At 34.6% G+C, this 23,355-nt stretch overlaps 1 non-coding gene across 1 annotated transcript; it reads left to right on the top strand.

Moving 5' to 3' along the window:
* Positions 1–75: 75 nt before the first annotated feature.
* Positions 76–148, top strand: Trnak-cuu (transfer RNA lysine (anticodon CUU)). The gene has a single exon. It is a non-coding gene; the product is annotated as a tRNA-Lys (tRNA).
* The last annotated feature ends 23,207 nt before the right edge of the window (positions 149–23,355 follow it).

Here is a 23,355-nt window from a genome sequence, read left to right as displayed (position 1 = left end):
AGAATCAAATATGCATGAAAATAGACATGAAAATGGCCTGATGAAATATTGAAATGCCATGTGACTCATGTACCAGCCCGGCTAGCTCAGTCGGTAGAGCATGAGACTCTTAATCTCAGGGTCGTGGGTTCGTGCCCCACGTTGGGCGCCATTTGTAGCTAGAGTTTTCCTGCCTGGCCCACAGTCAGGACAAATCTCTGACACCCGCCAGTCCCACAGCCATTCAGACCCAACCAAATAAACACAGAGACTTATATTGGTTACAAACTGTATGGCCGTGGCAGGCTTCTTGCTAACTGTTCTTACAACTTAAATTAATCCATTTCTATTAATCTATACCTTGCCACGTGGCTTGTGGCTTACCGGTACTTTACATCTTCCTTGTCCTGATGGCGGCTGGCAGTGTCTCTCTGACTCAGCCTTCCACTTCCCAGCTCTATTCTCCTCCTTGTCCCGCCTATACTTCCTGCCTGACCACGGGCCAATCAGTGATTTATTTATTGACCAATCAGCAACACATTTGACATACAGACCATCCCACAGCACTAAGAGTTATATCTTTATAGTTTAATTGTCTGCTGACAAGACAATGTTTTAAATTACCATCATCCCCATAAATTCATTATGCATTCCTGTTTATTTAGAGGCAGTTACCAGCTGTCTACTATTAAACCACCTATAATAGTGTATAGTATTAAATGTTTGGGAAGGTGCCAGATATGTTGATATAACTCCATATTTTCCAAGGCTAAGATAGCAAAACTGAGTTTGAGGTGAGTCTAGGCTACAAAGAGCAAGTCTGCCTTAAAAATAAATAACTGTCAAGAACAAGAAAATTCATAGGCAGAGAAAATAGCGAATCTCATATGTTTTCTTTCATGTATAGAATCTAAATTTAAGTACATATGGTATATAAAAAGAAGGGGAACTGTTCAAAGGAGAAAGAGGACCAGTGGAAGTAGAATAAGACAAGGTCAAATGGTCAGTCCTGAAAACATAGATACAAGTAACATTATACAGACTGAGTAGGTGGTATTTATGTATTTGGCAATATATATTTATAAACAAATATGTGTGTAACAATAATTAATGAAAATGAGACAATGAATTTGAGATAGATCAAGGAGAGGTATATGGCAGAGTCTGAATAAAATAAAGGAAAGGGGGAAATGATATAATTGTAATCTCAAAAATTAAGAAATATTTCTTAAAACAACATATTGGGAAGGAAGATAAAAATTATAATGAAATATGTATGCATAAGTAAAAATGAAACCCAATATATTGTCTCTCAACAAATTTAATGTTAAAATCAATACTATTTATTCCCCAATACAAAGTTTCTCTTAAATTATTTAGGATTACTATAAATTCCAACATTTTAAATTAGTAGTACTATGTGATAGATTTCTGAGATTCCTAAGAATATGATATTATTTACATTATAATGGTCAATTAACTATTTTTCTTTTGTTTGTTTCCTTCAATAAGTCCTTTTATGATCAGAAGGAAACACAGACTTCCTATTTTTACTAAAGCGTATGGCACAGAATGATTCAGTGCATTCTTTCATTTAAAACTTGGTACTATCAATTGACAATTGACAATTACAATAAAGATATTAACAACTAGATTTAATAGTTTTTTATTTTACTTCAGAAGCTTTTTCTGTCTAGTATTTTATTTGACATTCATGTATTCCACAGAAATAAACAGATTAAGTCTTCTTTGGGAGCAAGGGAGGAGGGCAATTAAATTTATCTTACAGCTAGTAGTCCATTGCAGAGAGAAGTGGGCAGGAACCCGGAGACATGAACTGATGCAGATACCATGGAACAATGATGCTTACTGACTTCATGGCTTTCTTAGACTTCTTTGTTCATCTTTTCTTTTCTTTTATTGAAAATAGTATACATAAGAACTATTTGTCCCCTCTAGTCCTATACTATACCTAAGTTCTGTGGTTGTTTGGATTTTAGCTTGCTTATCATTGACTTAGCAGCTAATACCTACATATAAGTGAATATATACTATACTTGTCTTTCTGGGTCTGAGTTTCCTCACTCTGTATGATTTCTTCTAGTGCGACCCATTTATCTACGAAATTCATGATTTTGTTTTCTTCAAGAGCAGAGTAATAATACCAGATTTTCTTTAGTCATTCATCTATTGAGGGACATCTGGGTTGTTACCAATTACTGGTTATTATAAATAGAACAGCAATTAATATGGTTGAGCATCCTTTGGGTATATGCCAATGAATTGTATAGATGGATCTTGAGGCGGACTGATTTCCATCTTCCTGAGGAGCAGCCATACCGATTTCCATTGTGGCTGTACCAGTTCTCACTCCCACAAATCAACAGATTAGTGTTTCCATTATTCCACATCCTCACCAGCATGAGCTTTCACTTGTGTTATTGATTTTAGCCATTCTCATGGGTGTAAGATGAAATCTCAAAATAGTTTTGATTTGCATATCCCTGATGACTATGGATTTTAAACATTTATGAAAGTGTTTCTCAACAATTTGAGTTTCCTTTTTTGAGGCTCCTTTTAGATCTGTACTCCATTTAGAATTGGGTTGATATTTTTAATATGTATTTTTTGTGTGTTCTTTATATATTTTAGATACTAGCTTTCTATTGGACATGTAGTTGGAAAAAATTTTCCCATTCTATAGCCTGCCACTTTGTCTGAATGATGGTATACTTTGCTATACAGAAGCTTTTCAGATTCATGAGGTCCTAATTATCAATTATTGAACTTAGAAACTGTACTAATGGTGTTGTGTTCAGAAAGTCTTTTCCTGTCCCACTGACTTCAAGACTATTCCCCACTTTCTCTTCTATCATGTTCAGTGTATTCCCTAATCCATTTGGTGTTGAGTTGTGTGCTGGATGATAAGTATGAATCTATTTGAATTCTTCTATAGGAAGCCATTTAGTTTGATATATAATACTATATCATCTGCAAATAGAGATACTTTGACTTTTTCCTTTCCTATTTGTATTCGTTTGATCTCCATCAGTTATCTTCCCACTCTATCTATGATTTCAAGTACTATACTGAATAGGTATATAAAGAGAGGGAAACCTTGTTTGATTTTAATGTAATTACTTTGAGTTTCTCTCCATTTAAGATGATGTTGGCTACGGACTTGCTGTAAATGGCCTTTGTTATGTTGAGGTATGGCCCTGTATCCTTAATTTCTCCAGGACTTTTATAATGAAGAGGTATTGGATTTTTGTTGAAGACCATTCCTGCATCTGATGAGATAACCATGTGGTTTTTGTCTTTCAGTTTGTTTATATGGTGACTTACTTTTATTGATTTACATATGTTGTACTATCCCTGCATCTCTGGGATGAAGCTAACTTGATCATGGTGGATGATATTTTGATGTGTTCTTGGATTCAGTTTGCAAGTGTTTTATTGAGAATATTTACATTGGTGTTCATAAAGGAAATTGGTCTGTAATTCTTTCTTGTTGGGTCTTCATGTTGTTTAGATATCAGGGTAACTCTAACTTTATGAAACAATTTGAACAATGTTGTGGTGATATATTGTGTCCTCCAAAGTATTGTGCAACTTAATAATGTTTATCTCAGGATCAGAGGAAAAAGCCAGCCATTATATTAAACATAGAAGTCAGACAACAGTAGCACACACCTTTAATCCTATCACTCAGGAGGCAGGGATCTGTCTGGATCTCTGTGAGTTCAAAGCTATACTTGGAACAGAGCCAGGCATGGTGGCACATGCCTTGAATTGCAACACTAGTTAGCCATAAAGGTATGGAGTTCTGTACAGACAGACAGGAAGTGACAGGGATGGGTAGAAAGAGGAAGTGATGTACCTGGGTGGAGAGAGGAAGTGAAATGCAGAACAGAAAAGAACATAGGCATGGGTATGTAGGAAATAGGTCTTTTTGCCTGAGGATCTTCAAGTGGAGAGAATGTGGCTGGATTCTTTCTGCTTTTCTGATCTCTCAGGTTTTTTTTTTAAAGATTTATTTATTTATTATGTATACAGTGTTCTACCTGCAAGTGTCTGCAGGCCAGAAGAGGGCACCAGATCTCATCACAGATGCTTGTGAGCCACCATGTGGTTGCTGGGAATTGAACTCAGGACCTCTGGAAGAGCAGTCAGTGCTCTTAACCTCTGAGCCATCTCTCCAGCCCCTGATCTCTCAGTTTTAACCCCAAACTGGCTCCGAGTTTTTTATTAATAAGATCATTTAGCAATTAGTTCTACACATGTTTCTTTTGTTTCAATTTTGTGGAATAATTTTAGAACTATTGGCATTAACTCTTATTTGAAAGTCTGGTAGAAGTCTATGCTAAAATCATCTGGCTTTGGGCTTTTTTTTTAAGTTGGGAGAGCTTTAATTACTGCTTCTACTTCACTAGAGGTTATAATTCTGTTAAATTGGTTACCTGATCTTGATTTGACTTTTGTAAATGATATGTATTCAGAAAATTACCCATTCTTTTTAGATTTTCCAATTTAGTGGAATACAGGGATTTAATGTCCTTATGATTCTCTGGATTATGTTGTTATCTGTTATTATGCCTCCCCTTTTCATCACTAATTTTGTTAATTTGCATCTTCTTTATCTCTCTATTTTAGTTTATTTGTCTAAGGGCTTTTCAACCTCATTATTATTCTCAAAGAACTGCCTCTTTGTTTTTTTTTTCTTTTTTGTTTTGCTTTGTTTTGGTTTAGTTTTGGTTTTTTGAGACAGGGTTTCTCTGTATAGCTTTGCGCCTTTCCTGGAACTCACTCTGTAGCCTAGGCAGGCCTCGAACTCACAGAGATCCACTTGCCTCTGCCTCCTGAGTGCTGGGATTAAAGGTGTGCACCAACACTGCCTGGCGCTCTTTGTTTTCATTGATTCCTTTTTTGTTTCATTGATTCTTTTTATTTTTTGTGTGTTTGTTTGTTTCTATTTTATTGATTTTAGCCTTAACTTTGATTATAGATTTCCATCTACTACTCTTGGTGTCATTTCTTCCTTTTGTTCTAGAAATTTCATATTGTTCTCTTAAGTTACTAGTGTGAGAGCTTTCCAATTTTTTAAATGTAGGCATTTAGTGCTATGAACTTACCTCATAGAACTGCCTTCATTGTGTCCTATTAGTTTGGTTATGTTGTGTTTTCATTTTCACTCAATTCTTGAAAGCTTTTAATTTCTATCTTGACCCTTTGTGTGTATGTACATATGTGTGTTCAGTAGTGGGTTGTTCAATTTCCATGTGTTTGTAATCTTTCTGTTGTTTCTAGTGTTGATATCTAACTTTATAACATAATGGTCACAAAAGATGCACGGTGTTACTTCAAATTTCTTATGTCTGTTAAGACTTGCTTTATGGCCAAGAATCTGGTCAATTTGGAGAAAGTTCCATTAGGTACTGAGAAAAAGGTATATTCTTTTGTGCTTGGGTGAAATGCTCTGTAAATATCTGTTATGTCCATTTGTTTTATGATATCAGTAAGCAAGAGCATTTCTCCATTTAGTTTTTGTCTGGATGACCTGTCTATTGCTGACAGTGGGATAATAAAACTACCCAATATCAGTGTGTGAGAGTCAGTATGTGATTTATGTTGTAGAGCATTTATTTTATGAACTTTTGTGCCCTTGTGTTTAGTGCATAGAAATTAAGAATTGCAATATTCTTTTGGTGGATTTTTCCTTTGATGAGTATATAGCACCTTTCTTTAACTGTTCTGAATAATTTTTGTTCAAAGTCTATTTTGTCAGACATTAAAATGGCTGTATCAGTTTGCTCCTTTTATATATTTTCTTGTAATATTTTTTCTATCATCTTATTCTCAGGTGAAGCTTATTTTTATATTATGATTTGTTTTTGTTTGTTTTTAACTCCTGTTATTTTGTTAATTTGGTGTAGGTTTTTATTTCCATGTCTTTCAATTTGCTTTTCTGGGATTATATATTACTTGTGTTCATTAGTAAGTGCTTGACCTCTTCAGCTTGAGGTTTTTCTTCTAGTGCCTTCTGTAGAGCTAGATTTGTAGATAAATACTTCTTAAATTTGAATTTATCATGTAATATTTTTCTTTCTCTGTCTACTGTGATTGAAAGTTTTGCTGCATATAGTATTCTTGGCTAGCAACTATGGTCTTTTGGAGTCTGCAGAACATCTGTCCAGGCCCTCCTTGCTTTTAACGTCTCCATTGAGAAGTCAGCTGTTGTTGTGCTAGGTCTGCCTTTATATGTTACTTGACTTTTTCCCCTTGCAACTTTTAATATTCTTTCTTTGTTCTGTACATATACTGTTTTATTAATAAGTACTGCGTGGAATTTCTTTTCTGGTCCATTCTATGTAGTGTTTTGTATGTTTGTTGTCACTTGATAGGCGTCTTCTTTAAGTTAGGTAAATTTTCTACTGTGATTTTGGTGAAAATAACTTTGTTTCTTTGACCTAGATTTCTTCTCCTTCCTCTATTCCTAACATTTGTAGATTTGGTCTTTTCATATTTTCCCAGATTTCCTGGATGTTTTATGCTGTATATTTTTAGATTTTACATTTTTTTTGACTGAGGTATTCATTTCCTCTATCTTGTCTTCAGTGCTTGGGTTTCTCTTTTTCAATCTTTTGTATTCTGTTGATGAGGCTTATCTCTGAGGTTCTTGTTCAAATTGCTAAATTTTTCATTTCCTAAATTCTTTCAGTTTGATGTTTCTTTATTGATTCTATTTCCACTTTCATGTCTTGAACTATTTTGATCATTTCCTTACATTGCTTGTTTTGTTTTTATAGATTCCTTTCAGGGATTTATTAATTTTCTGTTTAAGGACCTCTATTATATTAATGTCTTTGTTTTGTTCTTCAGCTATGCTACATCTCTCAAGGCCTACTGTAGTATGATTGCTGGGCTCTAGTAGAGACATATTGTCCTGTCTTTCATTGATTGTGTTTTATTCTTGCATCTAGGCATCGGAATTTGGACTGGTTGTAGTTCTAGGTGCTGATATCTGGTTCCATCTTTTTGAGTAGATGATTTCTTTTGTCCTCTCTGGTATTTAGGAGAAAGGTATAGTGGCTATGCATTTTTTGGTAGAGAATTATTTTGGAAATCTTCCAAGTATGGCCAGTGAGATTTCTGGGTAAAATGTATTTCTAGGTATTAGGACCTAACACTTAGAAATTGAGATGGGTTACACAGGAGGCTCAGGGTTCCCACAAGAAGCAGGAAAGCAGGGTATTCACCAGGATCTTCTTAGTCCCCTTGGAATGGAGGTAGAGAGTGAGGAAAAGCCACAATAAGTTGTTTTCTACAGAGCTTGGGGTGAGATTTGAGGTTTAGATTTGGAGGAGAGGAGAAAGAGTGAAGATCTGAAGTTAGCCTACCTACCTTTCTGACCTGTACTGAGTCTCTTTTACACATCAAAAAGTCAAGGCAGTAAGATGATAAATGATTTATGTGAATCCAAGTAAAACTAGATTGTCTTTACACTACTCTTCCTACCAAGAATTCAAGAATTAGTAACTATAGGCTGAATGTATAAGGAAAATTAGGAGTCAGATTACAGATAGATGGTCTATCTATCTATCTATCTATCTATCTATCTATCTATCTATCATCTATGTATCTATCTATCTTATTTGTATGCATTCATGTGGGTTTGTGCTTATGTACATACAAATGAGCATGCATGTGTTTGCATGCATATGTAGACCAGAGGTAAATATATCTCTCATTAAATCTGGTACTCACCAGCTGGCTAGATTGGCTGGCCTGTGAGTCCCCGGAAGCTTTCTGTCTCTCCTGCTCCAGTGCTAGTCTAATAGATACATATTAAAATGCTGGGCTTTTTATCTGGATGCTGGACATTCAAAATCATGTCTACATATTTGTGCAGTAGACTTTCACTTTACTAAGCCATCCCCTCAGTCTTAATTGGCTCATTTAAAGCCTCGCAATTACCTTCATATATTCAAACACTCCCAACTCAATATTAAATCCATTATAATTACAAAAGGAAAACACACACTGCTTCATTTTTATGTTTCTTCATTCATTTTAATTACTCTATGTGTGTGTGTGTCTGTCTGTCTGTCTTTTTGCATAAGTGTGAACATGCCATAGAGATCAGAAGATGACTTCAAGGAATCGGTTCTCTACTTCCATCGTATGGCTGCTAGATATCAAACTCAATATTTCAAGAACTTAGTTGGAAGATTACTTGATCTCTTACTTGAATACAATATCATATAGAAGTATGAACAATAACCATTTGGAACAGTACTGGGGTCTCATTAGAAATCTGCAAGATTACACGTTGAACAGTTACCTTAATGGTCTCTTTATCTGAAATTATGTTCAACTGATATGTACAAAAAGACCTAAGACTGAAAAACCGTAATGAAGAGGGTCTAGGCCAGGAATCAAGAAAATTCTTGAGCTTCTTGCTGACATAACTGCTTAGGGAAATACATGAACAAAATTATTGGCATAGTGGAACTATATTTTCCATCATATTAATTCAAATTGTGTGATCATTAAGGTATATTTGTGAAGGTAATGTTCAAAAATGAGAAATAAATTCACCACAACAAAATATTTGTGTTTGTAATGTCCTAGTATGCTAGTATGTGTAAGGAATAGTAATTTGAAGTGTCTTATAGTTACTTTATTAATACTTCATTTAAGTAATATAATCTACAGCCCCAAATACTAAACTAAACTTTATTGCCAGAGATATATAAATCCAGTTTCACAATAAAAACACTGGTACTTAGGACTCTTTTTCTTTTTTTATGTCCCAAAATAATATATTACTATATCTCTAATATATATAGAAAGAAGTAATATTATATATATATATATATATATATGTATATGTTTGTGTGTGTGTGTGTGTGTAGACACAAACTATGAAAAACCAAAGTACTTCTCTTCTCATATTTTAAAATCAGTAATGTCAACCTGTATGTTTAAAGAAAGAAAACAGGTAATATTCAATGTTCATTTTAATTTATTTTTCCTTTGTAACATAATGATACTTAAATTATGCTCTTATATTTCATTTTTAAACTATCATCACTCTCCTATATTAACAGAGAAAATCATTTTAATGATTCAGTCTCTTACCTCATGAACACTCATTTACTTCCAGGGAAAGGTTTCCATTCAATGTTATTCTAAAGAAATTAATGTTTTCTTTTCAAACTAAACAGAAGTCATTTTTCATAATCTATAGCAATGAACTCATAAACATCATTGTGGATCCTTCTTTGTGTGTGTCAGGTACAGGAATTTAGAAGTTTGCAATAGTAAATGAATACAAAATTTCTGTGACATTGAAAAATTTAAATCCTCTCTCAGGCTTTAAATTCTCTTAGGAACATAAGATGAAGTTAGTTTTTGTTTCAAAGAGAAGGGCTCTGTAAAGAAAAGACAATCTAAATTATTTCCAAGGTTTTCGTTGGTCAGTACACTCTGCAGACTTCAATTATGAGTATATTAATAGTAACAAATGAACATTAGAGTTCTTAATTTTGTATATTTTATAGTAGATATGTAAATAAAGAATAGCTCATCTATTTTTCTCTATTAAAGATTAGTCAAATGTCTAAAGATATTGTACACTCATTACAATGTAGGATTAAATTTATTTATATTCTGTCCCCATCATTCGTTCTGACATACATTAATAAAGAAATGGTTACTTTGAAAAATATCAAAGTGGAAAAATTTGACAACAAATACTGAGTTGGTTATATGGAACATATGCAAATATAGCATAAATATTTATGTATAAACTGACTCCTCATTTTCAAGTAACTGAAGCAAATTATTTTAATGACTCTTACCTTTCCCTATATCCTTTAAGAAGTGTAATATAAACTTGGCGACTTTCCTGGTATTAGATAAAAAAATAGATTGATTGTGAATAACTAAAGCTCTAAGTCTATTATGCAGACGTTCTCATAGAAGAAATAAAAAATAAGACCTGAAGTTTGTTTTTAAATTAGCTTTAAAATCAAATCTTGTGCCATAGACCTATAATCTAAGTTATTCAGAAAGCTGAGGGAAGAAGGTCACAAATTCAAAACCTGGCAGGGCTACAGACTGAATTAAATGACAATCTAGGCAACTATATCTCAAAATTAAAAGCAAAAAGAAGACAGAGTATTGTTCAGTGGCACATCATTTGTCTACAATATTCAAGGCCTTGTGTTCAATCCTCAGTACAAAAAATAAAATTAAAATCAGCTTCTGTCCTTAATAATATCATATAACTTAGAAATCATATGTATTAACTTTATAACAAGAATATGTTTTTCAGTAAGTATTTTGAACATACAAAGTGACAGAAACAAATTTGAAATGGACTAGTAAAGAAAAATCATTAAAATCTTTAGTACTTTGTTTTCTTGGGTTTTGTTTGTTTGTTTTGCTCTTTGCAGCTTTTTGAGAGGTGGATCATGTAGATCAGGCTGGTTCAATACTTCCCATGTAGCCAATGATGGCCTTGAATTCTTAACTATCATGCTGACACTTCCATGCTAAGGGGATTACAGTTAGACACCATAATGCCTGTCCCCCATCCAATTTTCAAAATAGAAAATGAGGTACATATCTCCACGGGCCTGTAAATTTTCTAATAAGAACAAATCATGACAAAATAGAAAATCTGAACATAATTTTATTAAATAAATCAATAGAGTAATCAAAAGACTGCTAACAAGTAAAATTCCACAACAATGTGATTTTATTCCTGAATTTTACCTAAGGCTTTAAAAATATTCATTGTCATCACTGTCATCCCAAATTTGATTGTTATCTTACTGATTTGTTTGATTAATTAATTAGGTTCTGTAGGGATTGGAAAACACTGATATAGTTATCACTAATGTAGTTATCATCTTTAATATATTTCATACCTTTATTTAAAATCAGATTTTCATTTGACATCATTTTCCCAATGCCTAAAAAATTTTATGAACTTATGATTTGTGTGTATGTGTTTCTGTTGGTGATGAATTTTATCAGTTTTTAAGTCATGTTTATTTTAAAAAGGTATTTTGACAGATATAGGAAAGATAGCTCAGTGGGTAAAGGTACTTGTCATTCAAGGCTAACAGTCTGAGTTCAATGACTAGAACTCTTGAAGAAAAGAAAACTAACTTCCATTGATTGTCTTCTGAGCCACACACCCTCTTTGGAACACAAGCACACCCCTCACACACATATGCATAGACCATACACACATACATCAATAATGAATTAAACAAAAATTTAAGAGATATTTTCACATGTAGGACTTCTATTTTGACTGTTCTATTTCAGCACTTTAGAAAAGGTGTTTTCACTCTCCTCTACCTAACATTGTTTCTAACAAGAGATGTGATGTTATTTTTATCTTTTTTCATGTTTATTTTTTATTTATTATCCCTCCTCCAGTTTCTCCTCCCTCTTCTCCTACCAGTTCCATGCCCCTATCCCCACTCTGTTCCCACCCTTCAATCCACTTCTCCTCCACTTCTGTTTAGGAAAGGGCAGGTCTCCCATGAGTATTAACAAAACAAGGCATATCAAGTTGCAGTAAGACTAAGCACCTCCCTATGTATTAAGGCTTGGCAAGGAGACCAGGTATAAGGAGTAGGGTCCCAAAAGCCTATAAAAGAGTCAGAGACATCCCCTATTCCCACTGTTAGTAGTCTCACAAGAGGACCAAGCTATGTAGTTGGAAGTTTTCCTGTGTCCCACCAGGCCAGCTGTTGGGACAATTTTCTCCCACTCATGCATTCCCCAAGTAAACACACAGAGGCTTATATTATTTATAACTGCTCAGCCATTAGCTTAGGCTTATTACTGACTAGCTCTTACACTTAAATTGACCCACAATTCTTATCTATGTTTAGCCACATGGCTTGGTACCTTTTCTCAGTTCTGCCTTGTCATCTAGCTTCCTCTGTGTCTGGCTGGTGACTCCTGACTCAGCCTTCTTCTTCCCCGAGTTCTCCTTGTCTGCTTGCCCTGACTATGCTTCCTGCTTGGCTACTGGCCAATCAGCGTTATTATTTATTAACCAATCAGAGCAACACATATTCACAGCATACAGAACAACATCCCACAGCAAAGCTACACAATTGTAATATATATGTCAAGTGCCTAGGTCATTCCAATACAGGCTCCCTGGTTGTCAGTTCAGTCTCTGTGAGCCCCTGTGATCCCAGATTAGTTGACTCTGTGAGTTTTCTTGTGGTGTCCTTGACCCCTCTGACTCCTACAATCCTTTCTCCTCTTCTTTTGGAGGATTCTGTGAACTCTGCCTAATGTTTGTCTGTGGGTCTATGCATCTGTTTCTATTAGTTGCTGGATGACACCTCTCTGATGACAACTGTGCTAGGCACCAATCTGGTCACAGGATATAGTCAGTTCAGGTTTGTATCCACTATTGTTAGAAGTCATAGCTGAGGTCTTCCTTGTAGATTCCTGGGAGATTCCTTTGTGCCAGATTTTTTTACCTGATGCCAAAATGTCCCATTTACAGAAGTCTCTTTCAGTCCTTTCCGCCTCTCACCACCCCCATCATGATTGCTCATGTTCCCATCTCCATTGCTCTCAGTCCACTTATGAAACCTCTTTTCTTTTCCCTTTCCCAGGTGTCCTCCAATGAACCTTCCCTGTTATTTAGTCTCTCTGGGTCTGTGGATTGTAGTATATTTATCCTTTATTTTGTAGCTAATATCCACTTGTGAGTGAGTACTCACCACATTTGTCTTTTTTTTTTTTTTTGGTCTGGGTTACCTCTCTCAGGATGATTTTTCTAATTCCATCCATTTGCATGCAAATGTCATAATGTCATTGTTTTCAACAGTTGAGTCTACTCAACATTGTATAAAAAATTGTACCACATTTTCTTAATCCCCTCATTGGTTGAGGGACATCTAGTGTGTTTCCACATTCTGGATATTACAAATAAAGCTGCTCTGTACATAATTGAGCAAGTGTCCTTGTGTTATGATTGAGCATCCTTTGTGTATATGTCTAAGAGTAATATAGCTGGGTCATGTGGTAGGTTGAGTCCCAGTTTTCTGAGAAACCACTACACTGACTTCCAAAGTAGCTGTACAAGTTTACACTTCAAACAGCAATGGAGGAGTGTACCCTTTGGTCCACATCCTCTCCAGCATGAGCTGTCACTTGTGTTTTTGATCTTGGCTATTCTGATGGGTGGAATATGGAATCTCAGAGTCATTTTGACTTACATTTCCCTGATGGCTAAGAATGTTAAACTATTCTTTAACTGTATCTCAGCCATTTGAGCTTCTTGTGTGAAGAATTCTGTATCCCATTTTTTAAATTGGATTATTTGGTTTGTTGATATCTAGTTTCTTGTGTTCTTTATATATTTTGGAAATCAGCCCTCTGTCAGATGTGGGATTGGTGAAGAACTTTTTTCATTCTGTAGGCTGCTGTCTTGTCCTATTGACAAATGACTTTTGTCTTATAGAAACTTTTAAATTTCACGAGGTCTCATTTATTAATAGTTGATCTTAGTGCCTGTGTTATTGGTGTTCTGTTCAGGAAGTAGTTTCCTGTACCAATTCATTTGAGATTATTTCCTACTTTCTCTTCTATCAGATTCAGTATATCTTTAGGTTTGATGTTTTTGATCCACTTGGACTTGACTTTTGTGCAGGGTGATAGATATGGATCAATTTGCATTCTTCTATATGCTAATATCCAGTTAGTTCAGCACCATTTGTTGAAGATGATTTCTCTTTTCTATTGTGTATTTTGGGCTTCTTTGTCATAAATCAAGTGTCCATAAATTTGTGGATTTTGTCTGGGACTTTGATTTGATTCCATTGATCAACATATCTGTTTTTATGCCAATTTTATATTGTTTTAATTACTATAGTTCTGTGCTAGAGCTTGAGATCAGGGGAGGTAATACCTCTGGAAGTTCAGGTTTGTTTTAGTTATCCTGGATATTTGCATTTTCCTACTTGAGATTGAGTATTGTTCTTCCAATTTCTGTAAAGAATTGTGTTGAAATTTTAATGGGGATTGCATTGAATCTGTAGATTGCTTTTGGTAAGATGGATTTTTTTTTACTATGTCACTCCTACTGATTCATGAGCACAGGCTATCTTTCCATCTTCTGATGTATTCTTCAATTTGTTTCTTCAAGGACCTGATGTTCTTGTCATACAGATCTTTCACTTGCTTGGTAGAGTTGCACCAAGATATTTTATATTATTTGAGGCTTTTGTAAAGGGTGTTGATTCTCTGATTTCTTTCACAGCCTGTTTATCAGGAGGGATACTGATATTTTTGAGTCAATCTTGTATCCAGGCACTTGACTTAAGGTGTTTATCAGCAGTAGAAGTTCCCTGGTAGAGTTTTGGGGGATGCTTATGTATACTATCATATCATCTGCGAATAATGAGACTCGGACTTCTTCTCTTTCAATTTGTATTTCCCTGATTTCCTTTAGTTGTTTTATTGTTCTAACTAGAACTACAAGTACTGTATTGAATACATACAGAAAGAGTGGACAACCTTGTCGTGTTCCTGATTTTAGTAGAATTGCTTTCCATTTCTCTTCACTTAATTTAATGTTGACAATCAGCTTGCTATATATTGCTTTTTATTATGTTCAGGTATGTCTCTTGCATCCTTGATTTTTTTAAAGGCTTCTGTCATGAAGCAGTGTTGGATTTTGTCAAAGACTTTTTCAGCATCTATTGAGATGATCATGTGGATTTTTTTTCAATTAGTTTATGTGGTGGATTATATTGACAAATTTCTTATGTTGAACCACTACTGCATCTTTGGGATGAAACTTACTTGGTCACAGTGAATGATCGTTTTGATATGTTCTTGGATTCAGTTTGTCAGTATTTTATTGATTTTTTTCAACAATGTTCAGGAGTGAAATTGGTCTTTAATTCTCTTTGATGAGTCTTTGTGTAGTTTGGGTATCAGGGTGACTATGGCCTCATAGAAATAATTTGACAATGTTCCTTCTGTTTCTCTTTTGTGAAATAACTTGAACAGTGTTGGTATTAACTCTGCCTTAAAACTGTCTGGCCCTGGGCTTTTTCTTTTTCTTTTATTGGGAGACTTTTAATGGCTGCTTCTATTTCCTTATGGGTTATCAGTTTATTTAAATTTTTATCTGATCTTGATTTTACTTTGTTAAATGATATTTATTAAGAAAATTGTCCATTTCCTTTAGATTGCCCTATTTTGTGGAATACAGGTTTTTGAAAAATGACCTAATGATTCTCTGTGTTTCCTCAGATTCTGCTGTTATGTTCCCATTTTGGTTCTGATTTTATTAATTCGAGTATTGTCTCTCTGCCTTTTGGTTAGTTTGGATAAAGGTTTGTCCATCTTGTTTATTTTCTCAAAGAACCAACTCTTTATTTCATTGATTCTTTGTATTGTTCTCTTTGTTCTATTTTGTTGATTTCAGCTCTCAATTTGAATATTTCTTACTGTCTACTCCTCTTAGGTGTGTCTGCGTTTTTTTTTTTGTTCTAGAGCTTTCATGTGTATTGTTAAGTTACTAGTATGAGATCTCTCCAAATTCTTCATGAAGGCACTTAGTGTTATGAATTCTCCTCTTAGCACTGCTTTCATTGTGTCCTATAAGTTTGCATATGTTATACATTAATTTCCATTGAATTCTAGGAAGTCTTTAACTTATTTCTTTATTTCTTCCTTGACCAAGTTAACTCACTAGAGAGTTGTTCAATTTCCATGAGTTTATAGACTTTCTATTACTTCTGTTGTTGTTGAAATCCAGCTTTAATCCATGGTTGTCTGATAAGACACAGGGGTTTATTTCAATTTTTTTGTATGTGTTGAAACTTGCTTTGTAGCCAATTATATTGTGAATTTTGGAGAAGGCTCCATGCAGTGCTGAGAAGGAGGTATATTCTTTATTGTTTGTGTGAACTGTTCAGTAGATATCTGCTAGGTTCATTTGATTCATGATGTCTGGTAACTCTATTATTTCTCTGTTTAGTTTTTGTCTGGATGACCTGTCCATTGGTGAGAATGGGATATTAAAGTCTCCTGCTATTGTTATGTGAGGTTCTATGTGTGATTTAAGCTTCTTTAGAAATGTTATTTAACAAATGTTGGTACCCTTACATTAGGGGCATAAATGCTCAGAATTGAGATATCATCTTGGTGGAATTTTCCTTTGATGAATATGGAATGATCTTCTCCACCTCATTTGATTCCTTTTGGTTGGAAGTCTATTGCATTAGATATTAGGATAGCACACCAGCCTGATTCTTGGGTCCATTTGATTGAAAATTTTTTCCAACCCTTTACTCTGAAGTAATGTCTATCTTTGATGTTGAGGTGTGTTTCTTGTATGCAGCAGGATGATAGATCCTGTTTTTGTATCCATTCCCTTAGCCTGTGTCTTTTTATTGGAGAATTGGGTCCATTAATACTGAAGGATATTAATGACCAAAGATTGATAATTCCTGTTATTTTGTTGTTGGTCATGGCAATGTGTATGTCTGTGCATCTCTCTCTCTCTCTCTCTCTCTCTCTCTCTCTCTCTCTCTCTCTCTCTCTCTCATACTCACTCTGTGTGTGTGTGTGTGTGTGTGTGTGTGTGTGTGTGTGTGTGTGTGTGTGTTTCCCTTTATTGAGGTTTGCTGGTGTAAGATTTTGGGGGGGGGCATAGTTAACTTCCAGGGATTGGAGTTTTCCTTATAGTACCTGTGTGTGTGTGTGTGTGTGTGTGTGTGTGTGTATGTGTGTGTGTGTGTGTGTGTGTATGTGTGTTTCTCTACATTGGGGTTTGTTGGTGTAAGATTTTTTTGTAGGCATAGTTAACTTCCAGGGGTTGGAGTTTTCCTTCTAGTACCTTCTGTAGGGCTGGGTGTTTGGATAGAGATTCTTTAAATTTGACTTTGTCATGAAATATCTTGTTTTCCCCATCTATAGTGATTGACAGTTTTGCTGAATATAGAAGACTTGGCTGGCATTCATGGTCTCTTAAAGTCTGCAAGACATTAGCCCAGACCCTTCTGGATTTTAGGGTCTCTGTTGAGAATTTGGGTGTGATTCTAATAGGCTTGCCTTTATATATTGGTTTTTTCCCCTTGCTGCTTTTAATATTCTTTTTGTTCTGTATGTTTAGTGTTTTGATTATTATATGGAGAGGGGATTTTCTTTCCTGATTCAATCTATTTTGTGTTCTGTAAGCTTCTTGGACCTTTATAAGCATGTCCTTATTTAGGCTGGGAAAATTTTCTTCTATGATTTTTGTTAAATATATTCTCTGTGATTTTGAGCCGAGTTTCTTCTTCTTTTTTGCATTATTCATATGTCTTTCCATATAGTCTCAAATTTCCTGGAAGTTTTGTGCTAGGAATTTTTTAGTTTTAACATTTTCTTTAACTGGTGAATCTATTACATGAATCATGTCTTCAACACTTGAGAGTCTATCTTCCATCACTTTTATGCTGTTGCTGATGCTTGCATCTGTAGTTCTTGTTGGCTTACCCAGATTTTGCATTTGCAGGATTCCCTCCATTTCTATTTTCTTTACTGTTTCTGTTTCCATTTTCAGGTCTTGAACAGTTTCTGTTATCTGTTTGTTTATTTTTTCTTGGCTTTCTTTTAGGGATTTATTGATTTCTTCTAATTTTGTTGTTTGTCTTTTCCTCAATTTCTTTAAGGATTTTGTTCATATCCTCTTTAAGGACTTCTATTATCTTCATAAAGGAATATATGATGTTTTCTTGTGCATCAGTATGTTGGATTGTTTAAGTCTTGCTGTTATATATTAGCTGGGCTCTGGTGATGCCATATTGCCTTTTCTGTTATTGGTTTTGTTCTTACACTAGCATTTAGGCATCTGGATTTGGATGATTATAGGTCTAGATGTTGATTCTTGTGTTTGTCTTTGTTAAATGGGTGTTTTGTTCCTTAGTTTCTCTTTCCTCTCTGGCCTTCTGGCCTAAATGGCCAAGGGTTCTGATGTCTAGCATGTCTTCAGTTCCATTAGGGTGTCCACCCTGGGGTTTTTGGGCCTGAGGGGGTTTGTAGATCTGTCTTTGTTTTTGGTAAAGCTAAAGTCTTCTTCTGAATTTGAAGACCAGGCTATAGAGCCCAGGGGAGGAGGTACAGACTGGTGTCCTTAGAACTGGTATGGCCTCTGGGGTCCAGCAGCCTGGCCTCCAGCACAGCTTCCAGTGCTGGGGATTCTAGATCCAGCATTTGCTCCAGTAAAGCTGAAATCTTCTTCTGAAGTTGTAGATCTGGGGTTCTTAGATCAGGCCTGGCCTCTGATAAAGTGAAAGTCTTCTTCCAAAGTTGTAGACCAGGATACGGAACCAGGGGTGAAGGGATGGGGCCGTGGGGGTGTGTACTCTGGGGTTGTTGGGCAGGCTTTAAAGTGGTTTTGTGGGCATTAGGCTATTTTTACCTTGGATTCCGATGACCAGCCTAGCCTCCCATAAGGTATTTTCTGTTTGTTCTCTCTTCTATATTGGACATTCCTTATAATCTTATTTAGTTGTTGTTGTTTCTGGATTTATATGACTTTACTCTCATGATTTTCTCCATTTTCCTTTTGCTTTTTCATGAGCTTTTCTTTCTCTACTAGCCTTAAAATGCAAACAAAGACAGATAAATACATATGATATTATGTCTCTGTAATTGTACATCTAATTTGATATCTTTTATATTGTTTTATTATCTATTATCCTGTTTAGATAAGTATGTCCTTCATATTTGGACTCCTTAATAGATGGTCTATATCTAACTCCTGTGCAGTGACTGTCAAATAATAAGACATTAAAATGATGAAAAGACAAGAATTAGAATAAAAACAATCAGCCCTGTTCATATAAGAGAAAATGAAATCAAAATAAAATAAGAATAGATGGGACTTTCTCTACCAAACATCCAAGATATCACCTAATGGTATCTTATAACTTCCAGAGACTTACTTTTCCTGAAGGACACAGGTGCCAAATAAAAAGGTAGCCGAAGAGAGTCTGTCTGTGCTATGGAGAACCATCTAGAGTCTAGATATAGTATGTGGGGAGAGTTGCTCAGACCATAGAAGACTAGAGAAGTACAGGAAGAAGTGAGGCCTCGAAAACTAAATCAATATTTTTGCAGGTACCCTGAAGGTATTTGAGAGACATCCCACAACTGTGTGGATAAGATATATTCAATTTGGGAAGTATAATACTGAACTTGAAACAGTGTCTTGGTGTGTATGATTGGAAAGACACTTCCCAGGTGCAAAGGCAAACACAGGTCAATGGACCTTCTATACCTTTTAGAGTTTTAGTCACAGAAAACACACTCATGAAAAAAAAATAATAATCCCGCCAAAACCAAAGACAAAGGTGGAATCTCCAGACAAGAAACCAGAATTCTGGCAAAAAGGACAGAAACATTAAAGAGAATTGCCAAAAGACTCACATAAAATAAAACAAACAAACCAAAAATAGTGGGAACAAAAAGAGAAAAATAAAAATTGGAGGACATATCCATTCCATTAGATGGAAAAATACCAAAAAATGCTAATGGAAAAAACTATAGGATGACAAGCCAATGCAACACTCCATACAAGTCCATAACACTTCAATCCTAAAAACCAATAACAATGTTATAGTTGAAAAGTCAGAAAATATTTCAAAGTTATGATTTCCAGAAAGAACAATGACAACATAAGGGCCACAATTGAGCAAATAAAGGAAATACAAAAATCAATTCATTAAATAGAGAAGAATTGTAAAAACTGTGTGCTGACTACTGGGACTCATAAGTTAGAAAACTAGACACCAAAAAACATCTAAGTTCAGATCGGTGCAAATACAATAATAATGGGTGATTTCAATACTCCATTTCCATTTTTGGATAGATCATCCAAATTAAAAACTATCAGAGAAGAATACTACCATGTGCAAGCCTGTGTAAAATAGTTGTGAACTTACTTTGAACTGTGGATGGGGCAGAGTACAGAACGTGCTCCCCCAACATGACCTTTAGAAAGAATTGCATAATTGTCACCTCATGCTTTGCTTGCTTTAATTAATTATCTAATGAACTGAAGAAGCAGAAGTGGCTCAAAGATATGTTTCAAGTGTTCAATATTCATAGATATCATGGAAATAAAATTTAAAATTCAAAATAGCAGACATCACAAGAAATGGTATAGTTTTTTAATTTGCAATTTTATAATAAAGTTAAAATATTTTTAAAAGATGACAAACACTGGAGAAGACATGAGAAAACAGAATGCCATGGTCACTTCTAGTTGGTAGTGTAAACTGTTCGAGGCACCATGAAAACATATATGGAAGTTTCTCAATAAATTAAAAATAGAACTATTATCTCATGCAGCTTCATTACTTCTGGATATCTAGGCATATATCTAAAGGACTCTAACATGCTACCAGAGAGATACTTGCCCATCTATATTTATTGAGGCAGTATTCACAATAGCTGTGGAAATAGAACCTACCTATATGTCCATGAATAGATACCCATATTATTCTATTGCTGTGAAGAGAATCCATGACCATGACAACTCTTATAAAGGAAATCATTTAATTTCTGGATTACAGTACAGAGGTTTAGTCCATTATTGTTATTGTGGGAAGCACGGTGGTATGCAGGCAGACATGGTGCTGAAGTGTGGCTGAGAGTTCTACATCTGGATTAGGAGGCAGAAGGCAGAGAGAGAGGGGGAGAGAAAAAGAGAGAGCCTGGGCCTGGCTTGAACATTCCAAAGCCCACCCTTAGTGACACACTTCCTTCAACAAGGCCACACTTACAAAAGGCCACACCTCCTAATAGTGTCACTCCTTGGTGAACAAACATTCAAATCTATGAGCCTATGGGAGCATTTCCTATTCAGACTACCATGATGGCTGAATGTAGAAATTGTGGTACATCTTCACAGAAAAATTTTATTCAGATAGTAAAATAAAATGCAATGCAAGATATTTGCAATAAAATTGATGAAACTATAGAGCATTGTGTTAAAAGAAATAAACCAGACCCAAAAGAAAAATACCATATTTTCTTTGCTATGTAGTTCCTAGAATTTTGTATGTCATATATATTTATATATCATATGTAAATAGGTATATATAATTGTGTGTGTGTGTGTGTGTGTGTGTGTGTGTGTGATGAAACTGTAATGTTACTCTAAGAGCAGAAAAATAAATCTTTTTTTCTTTGCTTTTTTGAGACAGCAATTCTCTGTGTATCCCTGGCTGCCCTATGTCCTAGAACTAATTTTATAGATCAGGCTAGTCTTAAATTCACAGAGATCTACCTGCTTCTGATTCCCAAGTGCTGAGTTTAAAGACATGTACCATCACAGTAAGAGATAAAAAGAATCTTAAGGGAGGAGAATGAGAAAGAAGAGAGTAATCAAATACATGTGAAATGAAAGCAGAATATTGATACTGAGAGGAAGAAAATCACTAGCAGGAGTGAGACCAAAGGAAGACAGAATATAATAGAAGAGGATGACAAATAAGAACAAAGTAGATAAGAAAGTACTTCAATGAAAACATTAGTTTGAATCATAACTTTGAAAAACTAAAGAAAAAAGAAATTGAAATATTATCGAAATTGTAGATAAATTGGAGTATACCTGTTTCTATAAATTTTTATGTGAAATGAATGATGAATGAATGGCATTTCTCTTCTCATTAGTATATGATAAACTTTTCACGTAGCACATTTAATTTTTATAAGAATCTCATGAGTTTGGGAAGAAATGTGCTGTATATATGATATATGATAGAAATATTATATATACATATTTATATAGACAGAGAGGGAGGGACTTGGGAAGTTTGAATGATGTTCTAACACAGCTACTAAATACTGAATCAGTACCTCACCTTTATTTGCTGTATCACTACATTATTCCTTATACTGTAACACACCTAAGACCAAGGTGCTTGTTTCTGCATATAAAATAACTGGCAAATATTAATAAAAACAAGAAGTAAAGAAAACATGTGAGGTATATATTAAATGATATCTATTTTATAAAATACTAGATAGCATATTCTCTACTGTGCTTTTGAAAAGATATCTGAAAACAAAATGTGACAAGATAAGTGTACAAATTTTTAAGTCTACCCCAGACCAAAGATTACAGAAGAATGCAACCCAAAATATTAATATTTTACTTTTCAATTAAATGTCTTGGGAAATTTGTCATCTCTAAAAATATAATAAACATAAGTTAGAACATTAAATTTTGAAAGCCCATAAACTAAAATAATTGCATATTAAAGACCACTGACAGCTACTAAACTGTGCATTAACTTTAGGAGTTACTACATAAATGAACTTTACTTAGATATTTCAATTAAAGCCCCAGGGAGTTTCCATACAAAATTTAAGCAAAGTATTTTATTGTTTCTAATTCCCTAGTGATTTAAGCTTTTAACTCAACAAAAGGAAAATATTTTTAGACACAGTGATATTTCATCTAAAGTTTGAAGAATTTTCTTAAACTTGTAAAAAGTATAATTGACCACAGTATAAATGTTGAAACACTGACCCTGATCTAAGATTTTAATTGTGTAAAAATAGATGAAAAGAAAAAATGGTGCCTATTCCTAGATAGAACATATTTGAATTGTTTATTAAAGCTTTTTTAAATGCTGATCAGGCTTATATATTTCAAATCAAGTATTTTTATCCTGAATTTTATTTTTCAAGCAATGATATTATGAACAATGGAGACTTCTATACTCCTTTCAACTATAAATATATTCATTACTCAGTTTTATTTTTATTTCATTTTATTAATTTTTCCTTTTTTTGAGACATTTTATCTGTGTAGATCTGACTATCCTGGAAGAGGCTCTGATGAAGCTCACCTCCAACTCAGAATTCTGTCTCTCTCTGCCTGTGGAGTGCTGGCATTAAAGGTGTGCAACACCGTTCCCAACTCATCCCTCAACTTTTAAACATAGTATCTACCAAATGTCAGATATTTTCCCAGACCTGTAAGGATATTCTAACTTCTCAAATAGAGATAAATAAATACATGTCTGTGTGTATCTGTTGAAGGTCACAAGTGCTAAAGAGCTTCTTAGAAATGCAACTCTGAGGAGGTACTACTTTAATGGAAATGTAAACAAAGGGGAACAGAATGGAGAATAGTGTCCCAGGCATAGGCAACACCAGTTGCAGTGTTCAAGACTATGATTTTTATATGCAAGAAATTTCAAGAGACACGCTCAAACCATATTCAAACCATAGTAATATCCTTGTTACCCATTTTATAGAACTAGTGTAATAAAATTGACAATGTTATTTTTCAGAGAATAGCAATGCTGT

This window comes from Peromyscus californicus, unplaced genomic scaffold (assembly GCF_007827085.1).
Source record: "Peromyscus californicus insignis strain IS unplaced genomic scaffold, ASM782708v3 Scaffold_10__1_contigs__length_136768540, whole genome shotgun sequence".
Classification (NCBI taxonomy): Eukaryota; Metazoa; Chordata; class Mammalia; order Rodentia; family Cricetidae; genus Peromyscus; species Peromyscus californicus.
Note: the sequence above shows the minus strand (reverse complement) of the source record. Positions and strands in the feature narration are given on the sequence as shown.